General features: G+C 49.8%; 1 protein-coding gene across 4 annotated transcripts in view; it reads left to right on the top strand.

Annotated features, from left to right (window-relative positions):
- The first annotated feature begins 1,437 nt into the window (after nt 1–1,437).
- The window catches only part of HRH2 (histamine receptor H2), a 58,702-nt gene continuing 47,426 nt past the window's right edge, over nt 1,438–12,713 (top strand). For all 4 annotated transcript variants that reach the window (XR_004739513.3, XR_013531992.1, XR_004739512.3 and 1 more), the window contains exon 1: nt 1,438–1,520. The gene's annotated coding sequence lies outside the window, so the exon portion shown is untranslated. The remainder of the gene's footprint in view (nt 1,521–12,713) is intronic.

The raw sequence follows: 12,713 nt of genomic DNA on the forward strand, positions 1-12,713 counted from the left end.
AACCACATGGGGTGGGGGGCTCTCGGCAGTGACAGGGAACTGGGATATTACTTGAACTACAGCAGGAAGTCAGGGAAGGTCTTGAAGCAGGGAAGTAGAAAGGCATGATCTGATTTACACTTTTCAGAGATTATCTGAGCTGCTTTGTGAATTGCAGGTGAGCAAGAGAGACATCCAGAAGACCAGTTTGGAGACTCATGTCATTCCAAGACGACAATGACTTGGATGCACAGTGCAATAATAGCCTCTCCAGAAGCTGTGAACTGAGAGCTAGGGGACCATCTTCTGCATTGCAGCCCCTGGCACAGGGCTGGTCCATGGTGACAGAATGGCTTGAGGTGGTGCATCAATCAGCGGTGGCATGTGTCTGAAATGCATGCTAGCTGAACCCTCCTCGCTTTCGCTATCCTTTGCCAAGCTTCCATGGAAATCCCCCTCCACACACCAGGTTCCCCAAGCAAACCAGGGCAGCCCAGCTGACCGCCTGCCTCCCCTGCACTGGGCTGCTGTCCAGGCCTGGCGAAAATCTCACCATCCTGCCCACCCAGGCTCCCTCCACGGAGATCTGCGTGGTTAACACAGTGGCCTTGATATCTTGATATTTAAGAGATGGGTTTTCCCAGCTGAGCCTTCATTTTCTCATCTGGAAGGTGGGCGTTATTCTCCCTATCCCCAAAATCCCTTTTCCGAAAGCCTACTTCCTTACTTCTCTCTCTCTCTTCATCCCTTCCTTCAATCAAAACAAAGCCCTAGGGTTTTTGAAGTTTTGCTGATTTATTTTGTGGTAATTAACAACCCCTGGACTAATTAATTTCTGCATTTGTGTTTCTAGATTTCAGATTCCAGAATTATTCAAGCTTTTCCCTCAAAACTAGTTATTTCCCCCTTCTAGCCTGACTCCACCTGGATCCTAAGTGCCCAATGTGAGGGATGCCACCTGACCTCCTGGATCTAGCGCCCACCCAGGGCAGGTCCTCCAGCTGTGGCCACTCAGCCAATATCTGCACAGGTGGACGCTGGGGCTCAGACAGAACGGTTGCCCGGTCAAGGGCGGGCCCTTGACCAATCAGCAGGGCGGGGAGAGGGAAGGAGCCAGGGGGAAAGGGGAGAGAAAAAGGGGGCAGTGTGACAGAAAGGAAGAGGAAGGGGCAAGTATCAGAGTCCGCGAGATGAAGAGGGAGGGTGTAGGAGAAAGGAAAACAGAAAGTGGGTGAGACTGTGGAGGTGTAGGCTGGGGGAGAAAATGTGGGTGTGTGCGCGCTGAGAGAGAGAGAGAGAGAGAGAGAGAGAGAGAGAGAGAGAGAGAGAGAGAGACAGGAGACTTGGAGAGGGAAGGAAGGGAAGGAGCGTTGAGAGCAAGGAGGAGCGAGTTGGGGGCGGAGACGAGGAAGTGGGTGCGAGGCGCGGGGCGCAGGCCGTGCGCGCGCCGCCTGCTCCATCCCTGCCCGGAGCGCAGCCGGTGCGGGCGTGGGATCAAGGCAAACCCGGTGCGGAGCCATCGCCAGCCGCAACGGAACCAGGTAACGCGGCCGCCGCCTCCCGGAGGGGCTTCGGCTCTGGGTGGGGTCCCGGAGGGTTTGGAGACCCTGCTTGAGCTTGCGGCGCCGCCCGTGGCGCTGCTTCGGGATGCCCAGTGGCCATCGTGGCCCCGAACCCGGGTTCGAGCCCCGGCCCCACTGCTCGCTGGCTGTGCCTGACCTTGGGCAGGTGCCTCCGCCTGTCCTGCCAGCCTGTTTCCTGTGACCCGCGGGGGTCGTGCCTGCCCCAAGGGGGAGTTGAGAGCTCGGGATGCAGTCCCGGTCCTCAGCAGTGCTTGGGGCGCGGGTCGGCTTTGTGTCTCCTCTGCAGGCAGAGGGGTGGATTTGGAAAGTCCACTTGCGCCGAAGCACTCCCCGTTTTGTCCCCGGGTCTGGGTGGTGGCATTTTCTCGCGGCGACGTGTCTGTCCGAGCATGGAGCAACTTTCTGCTACAGGGAAGCCAGCGGAGGGCGGGGGGGCTGGTGGGGAGGGGGCTTCTATGCCTCAGGGAACCAGAACGACCTGCCTTCATCCCGCTGGGCTGCTGCCTGCTGCCCGACGCCCGGAGCGTCGGGAGGCAGCACTCAGCGGTTGGGAGTCCTTGCTGAGGACATCTGGAGGGGGATTTGCCTGTGGGATGAGCCGCGCAAGTGGCCTCTGATAGGAATCCCAGTTTGGGCAGTGACCTTGAGCTTGAGAGCCTCAGTCAGTTTCCTTCTCCATGAAAAGGGCCATACTAATCCCCCACCCCTCCGTGAGGTGTTGGGAGGCGAAGGAAGTGGGGCAGGAAAGTGCCTGTGTGCTGTGATGTCCCCAGCGGCAGCTGTCACGCCCTAGCTCAGGTGGGTCCAGTCCTGGCACCAGTTACCTCCTGGGAAGTCATCTGTACGCTTTAGATCCCCTCTGTGTTCTTTGCCAGAGATGGTCAATCAGTGGAGCTGGGTGGTAGCTGGGTGGTGGTGGGCATGAAGCAGGACCTAGGGGATGTGGGGGGCCCAGAAGCTCCAGCCTCCACTCCACACCTATCCTGAGGCTGATGCTCCTCTAAGACATGACGTCTCTCAGATGGCAGTTTCTGTCCTGTGAAGACCCCTGGCATAATCTCTCAGCACCTCAGTTTCCTTATTTATAAAATGAAGTTATAAATTCCTACCTACTAATGAGTTTCCTGTCCCTGGAGGTTATCCAAGGCAATTGGATAGATTACATTTTTTGACATCTCTGGGTCTGGATGGTGGCATTTTCTCCTTATATCTGACCTAGGATATAAGGAGAATTCCGTATCATGAGAAAATAACCTATCTCGAGAACCTGCTCCTTGCAGGCCTGGTACTCGGTGCATTGCAAGTACGGCACTGGCTAGAGCCACCACAGCAATCCTGGGAAACTGGTGCCATCAAACCACAATTTACAGATGAGGAAACTGAGGGTCCCAGAGGTAAATGATTGCCATGTGGTCATACTGGTAAGAAGTGCCTGTGCAGAGACTGGATCCAAGTCTGCCCGCCTCCAGGATGCTCCTGGTTGTATCGTGCTGGCCCCAAAATATGACTGTATAAGTTAAGGTGGAGCACAGGGCCTGGCACCTGGCACGTGCACAATCAGCTCTGGCTTCTTGTTCCATGTGTCATGGGAAGGGCTGCTACAAAGCACTGGAGAAAGAGAGCCTGAAGGCTGGCAGCAGGGTTGCCGCACTCTTGCCAGTGATTTCTCGAAGGGTCTGGAAGGAAGGAAGGTCACTACTCAGTACTACATAGGAAGCAGATATCAGACTGACTCACCCGAGCCCACCAATTTCTCTGCTTCCTCCATCACCTTGTCCCAGTTAACCTTGTCTGTATTCATCTCAGCCTAGGCTGATTCTCCTGAGCTCATAGGCACATCCCACTCTCCATCCTAGGCTGATGATTAACCACTGACCCTCCCAGGCGAGGAGTCCATGGGAAAAACAAGACCAGCTGTGGTCCATCTCCGCCAACACCCCAAAGCAGGGGAAACAGGATTAAGTTCCAATCCCAAGGATTTAGTTCAGATTTGAGGAAGAAAACCCTGATGATGGGGAGAAGGGCGTCCCAGCAGGCTAGAGAAGTTCCTTTGCCAAAAATGTTTTAAAGAAGAGGAGTACATCCAAATGAAAGGGTGGAGATATGAACAAAGCCTCTTTCATGTGCAGAGATGTTCACCAACAGTCACAGAGTGTCTAAATGTCCAACAGGGAATCAATAAAGTTATGGAACAGCCACGTGACTACCGAAAGTGGAGAGTTTTTAATGAATGGAAACGTGTTTTGCATAGGCATACAGATGGCAGGGTCCCAAATGTGTGGCAAGAGCTTAGAAAAAAGACTGGGAGGACATAGGCTAGAGAGGGTTAACAATGTTTGCCCACAGATGGTGGGGTCATGGGAGATTTGTTCCCTGACTACTTTTTCTGGACTTTCCAGAGTTTATGCAATGAACATGTTCTTTAATAATTAGTGGCCTACCTGGCTTAGAGTTTTGAGAGCAAGAAGGAGGGTGCCTGATTGAAAAAAAGAGGTACTGGCTGGGTGTGGTGGCTCATGTCTATAATCCCAGCACTTTGGGAGCCACCAGAGGTAGGTGGATCATAAGGTCAGGAGATTGAGACCATACTGGCCAACATGGTGAAACCCCATCTCTACTAAAAATACAAAAATTAGCTGAGCATGGTGGTGTGTGTCTGTAGTCCCAGCTACTCGGGAGGCTGAGGCAGGAGAATCACTTGAACCAGGGAGGCAGAGGTTGCAGTGAGCCAAGATTACGCTGCTGCATTCCAGCCTAGTCACACAGTGAGACTTTTGTCTCAAGAAAAGGAAAAACAGAAAGGTACCATATGGTTCAGTAAAATGGGTGCCCTGTCTCTGAGGGTGGTCTGTCTTAGGCCTACAATAAAGACTGAATTGTCTCTAAAAGTGTTCAAGTAATGTTTTCCAGATTGAAGTTTTTACCATCTTCGTGTCTTCTATCTTGTCCCCTCCAATTCTGATACATCCTTTATCCTATTGTCAATGTGATAATACAGATCTGAGACTACTGCTCCCCTGCTCAAAAATATTCCAAGGCTCCTCATTCCCAAATGGATCAAGACCAAAGTCCTTAGACTGGCATACATGGCTCATCCTGGTCTAGTCTCTGGCCAGCCTTTTTGCCTCCAGCTACCCCACCCACCCACCCTCTGCTGGTCCACCTACGACAATCTATATCCAGCTGGCTGAATTAACTATGTTCTTGCCCACCTCCAAACTTCCCACTTGGAACTTCTCTTGCCTGCAGTGCCCTCCTTTGCTTAGCAACCTCATCCTACTCATCCTTCAAGATCCCATTCAAACCAGATCTTCTAGGACCCCACAATTTACAGGTATGCTCTGCCCCCAGGGCTCCTTGAAGATAGGGATGATGTAATCAGCCTCCTCTCAGGATGGGGCTGACACATGAAGGCCTGTCAGTGATAGGGACACTTCTGTTTGAGGCCTAGCAAGCCCCTTAGAGGAAAGAAATACAAAATTATTAATACCGATAATATCTGTTATTTGTTGTATTCTTACTATGTTCTCATGATAACCCTATGGGGCTCACTTGCAGATTGGAAACCAAGAGTCACATGTGTTCAGCTACTTGCCCAATGTCTCACAGAATCTGAACCCTGCACATCTAAATCCAGAGCCTACACTCCTAATCAGGTTCAGGAAGAGTTGACAGATTCAGTCAACCAACATTTAAGCAGGGATCACAGAGATGCTGTGAAAAGCAATGCGTCCCTCCACTGTAGGGGTAAAGAAATGGCACGAGAATGACCTCCAAAGTGCAAGGGGTTATGCCAGACACTTGGGACCAAGGCATATATAAGATGCCATCCCTACAGGAAGCTTATAGACAGTGGGGGGATGGGGACAGTAGTGTGTAAGCAGGGTCTTCAGGGCTTTGATGGGGTGTTTAGAAAACTGTGGGACCTCAGGGAACTCGGGGTGAAGGCTGCCCAGAGGGGATGATGCATGAAATAGATCAGGAGGCCGGGCGAGGTGGCTCACGCCTGTAATCCCAGCACTTTGGGAGGCCGAAGCAGGTGGATCACGAGATCAAGAGATCGAGACCATCATGGCCAACATAGTGAAACCCTGTCTCTACTAAAAAATATATATATACAAAAAAAGTAGCTGGGCATGGTGGTACTCATCTGTAGTCCCAGTTACTCGGGAAGCTGAGGCAAGAGAATTGCTTGAACCTGGGAGGCAGAGGTTGCAGTGAGCCAAGATTGTGCCACTGCACTCCAGCCTGGCGCCTGGCACCTGGCGACAGAGCAAGACTCTGTCTCAAAAAAAAAAAAAGAAAAGAAAGAAAGAAGGAAAGAGATCAGGAAAGATAAGTAGGAATTCATCAGGTAAGCCAGGGAGATTGGGCTAATCGTTCTCAACTGAGGACATTTTTGCCCCTCCAAAGACATTTGTCAACATCTGAAGATATTTTTGATTGTCACAACTTGGGGAGGGGGAGTGCTGGCATCTAGTGGGTAGATACCAGGGATGCTGCTAAACTTCCCACAATACACGGGACAGCCCTCATAACAAAAAATTATTCTATCCCAAATGTCAATAATGCCAAGGTCAAGAAACCCTGGGTTAGAAGAGAAGAGAATTCCTGGCCAGCGATCAGCTCATTCAGGTACCCGCAAGTGCTTACCAAGTGCCTTCGAAGAACTGGTCCTTTGAGCCTGTGGTTGCTCTGTTGACCACCTGGCCTCCCTGCTTCCCCTCTGCCCCTGCCTCTCAAGCAACAAGAGTGGTCTTCTTTTTTAACATAAGAACTTTACAGAGATATAATTCATTTACCATAAATGTCACCAATTCTTTTAAAATACAAGTGTATAATTTTTAGGATATTCACACAGAGTTGTGCAGCCATCACCACTACCTGAGTTCAGACCATTTTCATCATCCTCAAAAGAAACCTGTCCACGTTAGCAGTCACCCTCTACTCCGCACGTCCACTTAAGGCTCAGCAACCACAGGTCTACTTTCCCTCTCTATGGGTTTGCCAATTCTGGACATTTTACAAAAATTGAATCATACGATAGGTTTCATGGCTGATTTCTTACATCTAGCATGTTTTTAAGGTTCATCCATGTTGTTGCATGTATCAGTACTTTATGCCTTTTTATGGCTAAATAGTATTCCTTTATATGGATAAGGCACATTTGCTTTATCCATTCATCAGTTGATGGGCATTTGGGTTGTTTCCATTTTGGGATTATAATGAAATAATGTTGTTGTGATTATTTGCATATGGGCTTTTGGGGAGACGTATATTTTCATTTCTCTTGAATATATACATAGGATTAAAATGACTAGGTCACACGGTGATGCAGCTTTGACCTGACGCCTGTTTGAGGAATTGCCAAACTGTTTCCAAAGTGGTTGCACCATCTTACATTTCCTCAGCAGCACGTCCTTCCCAGAGCTTCTTAGGTCTCTGGATGCTAGCCATCTTTGTGGGTGTGAAGTGGTATCATTGTGGTTTCGGTTTACATTTCTCTGAGGGCTAATGAATTTGAACATCCTTCAGTGTGCTTTTTGGCCATTTGTGTATCTTCCTCGGAGAACTGTGTATTCAGATCAGAGTCACCTTTTAAACTTCAATGCTCATTCCCTTACTTGTACTGAAATGCAAACTCCACAGAAGTCTCTCAGGCACCCGCCCACATCCTTGTCTGCATTTGTCTTCACTGGGGTCTGGCCAAAGCCTCAAAAGGGTCAGTTCATTCCCCACCAGCCCTCTGTACTTGCCAGCTCCTCTGACCTGCTCGCCCTTTGCACAGCAGCTGGAGGATCAGCCTCAGAGAGGCCCTCCTTGTCCTCCCAGTCTCAACGACACTTCTCCAGCCCCCCTCTAGCACACTTCAAGTTTCCTTTGGTCATATTTTCCTGTCTGATAAGATCTTGAAGAACTCCAGGTGTCTCTACACCTTTGGCTCACTCTGTAACCCTAGGTAAGCCACCTTCCCCCTCTGAGACTCAGCTGCCCCATCTGAAAACCAGAGGAAGCAGGATTGGCTTATCTCAAAGGGCCTTTCCAACTCTGCCCCTATCTAACGCTGTGTGGCAGCACTGCCAGGAGGGTGCGGGCCTAGTGCGGGTGTCTGGAGCCAAGTTGGTCACGGACTGGAGCAGGCAGCATGACTGATTATTGCCAGTCCCGTGGGGACAGTCCAGGAGCTTATGGCAGCTTTGACCTGGCATCCAGCCTCCAAGAACAGGAGCGAGGATTGTACACACCTCCAGCTCCAGCAAGGATTGGACACCTTGGCCACTTTTGGCTCTAGAATTGCCCATTTTTTCCTGGGAGAATGATCTACCACCAAAGCCTCTCTGAGCATGAGGGCCATTCATTCACACATTGGGTCACTCACCAAATCTTTCCTGGGGCCCTGCTTGTGCTCAGTCCTGGGCAGTGCCCTGAAGATACAGCAAGGGAAACATCTGACAAAAGATTCCAGCCTAATGGGGAAGGCAGACAGGTGCATGGAGTGCAGCAGGTAGACACAGCATCTGGGTATTTCAGGCGTAGAAAGGACGTGCACAAGGAAACAGAGCTGCAAAACACCCAGGGGTGCTCAGGGCAGTCAGAATAATTAGGCTTTACCTGAGACCCCAGGGCAGTGGGGGCAGGTAATAGAGGAATCAAGGGTGCAGACCTCGCAAAGTCCTCAGTGCCAAGCTGAGGCATTTGGATTTTGTCCTGTAGGCAGTGGGAGCCACAGAAGCCTCTTTCTCTGTCACCCAAACTGGAGTACAGTGGTGAAATCACAGCTCACTGCAGCCTCGACCTCCTGGGCTCAAGCGATCCTCCCACCTCAGCCTCTCAAGTAGCTGAGGCTACAGGAGACCCCCACCATGCATGGCTACTTTACTTTTTTCTTTGCAGAGACAGGGGTTCTCTATGTTGCTCAGGCTGGTCTCAAACTCCTGGGCTCATGCAATCCTCTTACCGTGGCCTCTCAAAGTACCGGGATTACAGGCATGAGCCATCACACATGGCCTGCACAAAAGGATTTTTCAGCTGAGGATAGAGGCGATCAGGTTTGCATTTTCTAACATGAAATTTTCTCCAGACAGTGCAGAGGAGGGTGGGGCTGAGGAGAGAGCCGGAGGACAGGAACCTAATCAGGATGCTCTGGCTCTTGTTCTTTGTCTTTTGCAAGGATGAAGGCCAGTACTCTGCAGCTGGAGAGGAAGGGACAGCTTCAAAGCTGAGAGGGAAAATCATCTGAAGGGGGTATGGGTTGAAGGAAGGAAGGAATCTAAGTAATGAATGACACAAAAACAGCTGATGCCAGCTTTCCGGGGTTCCTGCTATGACCGAGGAGGCACAGGAGCTTCAGGAGCTAGCATTTGAGCATGGCATTTTCCAGGTGGCTGGAGAGGGGGTGTAGAGGCAGCAGGATAGGGAGGTCCAGACCCAGGGATCTTTATATGCACAAGCACAGAAGTGTAAGAATTCAAGAGGGTTAAAGAAACAGTGAGATGCTCTGGATGCCTGTAGCACAGAGGGTGTGATGGCAAGATGGGAGGGGAAACTGAGGCTGGAGCACGCAGGTGGGGCACCCATGCTTGGCATAAGAGGGCTGTTAGAACCCAGAGCAGGGGTCCTGGCTACAAGACCACTGATGGTTGCTTCCAGGCACAGAGCACTAGCTGCCCTGAGAAAGCCCACTGCTAGAGCTAGAAAGTTCTCGATGCCTTACCACACTCCAAGGACCAGAGATGGGTGCCTGTCAGCCTGATTGTAAAACAGGCAGAAGGCAGATTCCTCCAAATGATTGACCAATGAATGTGATGCCAACTAAGACCAAGCTTTCAAAGCGATTATAAAATGGGGAAGAGTGGTTAAAAAGAAGGAAATCCTGAAAACTGATCTGGCTCTCCAAGAACGCCAGGAACATGCCAAGATCATAGATGGCAGCTAGCAGAGGACTTTTGCAGTGACCACAAGATATTTTTGTTTAGGAAAAAAAATGAGCCAGCATTTTAAAATGAGGAGATTCCAGTGCAATGTTAGGATATTTTATTTCAAACCAGAAAATTTTACTTAACATCCAGATTTCCAGCTTCTGGAGAATGTGAAGCTCTAATGGCACTGAGCCCATAGTGGCCACAGCTGCGTAGTGGCTGCCCTTCGAGCTGAGCACCATACCCCCACTGTGGGTGTAGCCTGCTGCATTTCGCCTCCCTGCCTAGGATCTGAGGCCCTGGGATCTGGGTCCCCAGGACCAGCCTCATCCCTGTCTCTGCCCTGCTACCTAGAGGCTGGGCCAGTGGGAGTTCCTTGCCCTGCAGTCCCTGTGTTCCTGGAAGCATCAGTCTCAGAGAAGACTCTGTGGAGGTGGGATCTGGGGCCACATTTGGCTCTGGAAGTCCTGCCACCCCCATCTCCTTTCAGTCACAGTACATGTTGGCAAGTTCACTCAAGTCCGCAATGGAGACCCTAGCTGACGTGCCTCACCCTTGAATTCCAGCACAGATTCCCGCCCCCCCCCTTTTTTTTTTTTGAGATTAGAGTCTTACTCTGTTACCAAGGCTAGAGTGCAGTGGTGCAATCTCAGCTCACAGCAGCCTCAACCTCCCTAGCTCAGGGGATCTGCCTCACCTCACCCTCCTAAGTAGCTGGGACTATAGGCATGCACCACCACACCCTGCTATTTGTTTGTATTTTTCTTTTGTAGAGACAAAACAAAAATTGTATTTTTTTTGTAGAGGTTTCACCATATTGCCCAGAGGTTTCACCATATTGAGCCCTTCCTGGGCTCAAGCAATCCACCCATCCTGGCCTCCCAAAGCACTGGGATTACAGATGTGAGCCACTGTGTCCAGCCTCCAGATTCCCTTTTTTGAAGTAGCACCTTTAACAAATAACCACAGAGCTCATTTGGGACCATACTGCCTTCTTCTGAAGACTGATTAGATAGTATGTTTTTCCTTTTCACTTTTTGAGTAGATAAGACCTTCACGTGGTTCAAAAGTACAATATACAAGGTGTGCCACAAAAGGCCTCACTGCACCCTGGCCACCATCTGCCCATTCCCTGCTCAAAAAAAGAGGCCTCTTTTGTTAACATGTGGCTTATCCTCCCAGATTTTCTTTTTGCAAATAAAGGCATATATATATATATGTAATATATAAATAGTCTTATCTTTGGTCCAAAGAGGAATATATAGATAGTATTTTGCACCTTACATGTTATTTTTTAGTCACTGTAGACTTAACTCTCAATGTAGAAAACTGTGAATAAAGAAATGTGCAGGCCAGGCATGGTGTCTCAAGCCTGTAATTCTAATACTTTGGGAGGCCAAGGCAGGCAGATCACCTGAGGTCAGGAGTTCGAGACTAACCTGGCCAATGTGTTGAAACCCCGTCTCTACTAAAAATAAAAAAATTAGCTGGCAGGTGCCTGTAATCCCAGCTACTCAGGAGGCTGAGGCAGGAGAATCACTTGAACTTGGAAGGCAGAGGTTGCAGTGAGCTGAGATCGCACTTTTGTACTCTAGCCTGGGTGACAAAAGCAAAACTCCGTCTCAAAAAAAAGAAAAACAAAAAGAAATGTGCAAAGAAGACAGAATAACCAGTATGACCATCCAAAGAAAAGCCGTAATACCATCCAGTCCATCGTGCTAGGCATAAATATTTTTTTTTGCTGTCCTCCCACATCCCCCAGAGGCTGACGGATTAGGAGTTCATAGTTACAATCATTGTCTCCTTATAATTTGAATCCTGCTATTTTTTGACTTAAATATAAGCATTTCCCCTCATTATTTCATAGTTTCCAAGATGTGATAGTAACAGCTGTAGTAATTTTGTTATGACATAATTTAACCATTCTTCTAGTTTTGAACATATAGGTCATTCACGATGTTGCTTATTGTTGAGAATACAGTTGTACCTATAGTTATTCTATGTATTTGTAACTGGGCAGTGAGTGTCCCTAGAATGTGGGGCACGTAGACTAGGAGCTAAAAAGTCATGATTTGGTGCCCCAGGGTTGGGACTGTGTGGGGATGAGGTTCTGGAAGGGGAAGGGCAGGGCAGGACACAGGCATCCAGGGAGCTGGAGGGAGGCAGGTGCTGGTGTGGGCCAAGCACTGTGCTACGAGCTTGTGCATCACGCATGTGCAGTATTCACGCTCGCTGTGTGTGAACAAAGTAGTGAGTGCTGGGGCTTGGCTACATTTGCCCACTGACTCTGCATGGCAGTCAGACAGCAGGGGACTGCAGGGGTTTCCACTCCTCCAGTTAAGAAATCTGAGGCAGACAACCCCCAGCCGTTGCTCGCAGTGTGGGGTGCAGGGGAATGTTACTCAGGAAGTCGGCTCTAAAAGGGACTTGAACTTGACCCATACACCTGTCAACTGCCTTGCGAAGCTGGGTTATTGGCCCCATTTTACAGGAAGGGAAATTGGGGCTCAACACAAAGTCATCTGGCCAAAATTGACTAACTGGTAGCAACAGTTAGTCAGCAGCTGCTGTGAAGGACGCGCGTTTCCATCAGGTCCTGGAGATTGAGATGAGAGTCAGGGTAAGTGGCCTGCTAGGAGGAAGGGCCGAGGCTGATCAGTGAGGAGGAGTCCAGCCATTCTGTGGGCTGTCCAGGTGGAATCTCGTGCTCCTAGAAGCAGAGTGAGGGTGACAAGCTCTCATAGACTCTTAAGGAAGGGAGGCAAGGTCAGGACGGAGTTGTCCAAATCCAGAAAGAGGGTGGGAGAAGCAGGGGAGAGGGGAGCTCCCCAGCATGGGAGGGATGTGGAGGGCAGGACCCACCCAGTGCAGAATCACGAGAAAAGTGCAGCAATGTTCACAAAGAGCTGATGGTGCAGTTCTCCAGGAGGTCCCTGAGATGGTTTTTGTTTTGTTTTGTTTTGTTTTGTTTTGTTTTGTTTTGTAAGACAGGGTTTCCTCCAGCTCAAGCTGGAGTGTGGTGGCACAACATAACTCAATGCAGCCTCCACCTCCCGGGCTCAAGTGATCCTCCTGCCTCAGCCTTCCAAATTGCTGGGATTACAGGTATGAGCCACAGCACCTGGCCCCTGCTTTGTTAAACACATTTGTTTTTGAGGTTCCAAAGAGACACAGCAGTCAAGAACAGAGAATTATGAACCCCACATCCCCCTTTCCCAGCCTCACTATTTTC

The sequence above is a fragment of the Callithrix jacchus genome, chromosome 2, assembly GCF_049354715.1.
Source record: "Callithrix jacchus isolate 240 chromosome 2, calJac240_pri, whole genome shotgun sequence".
NCBI lineage: Eukaryota > Metazoa > Chordata > Mammalia > Primates > Cebidae > Callithrix > Callithrix jacchus.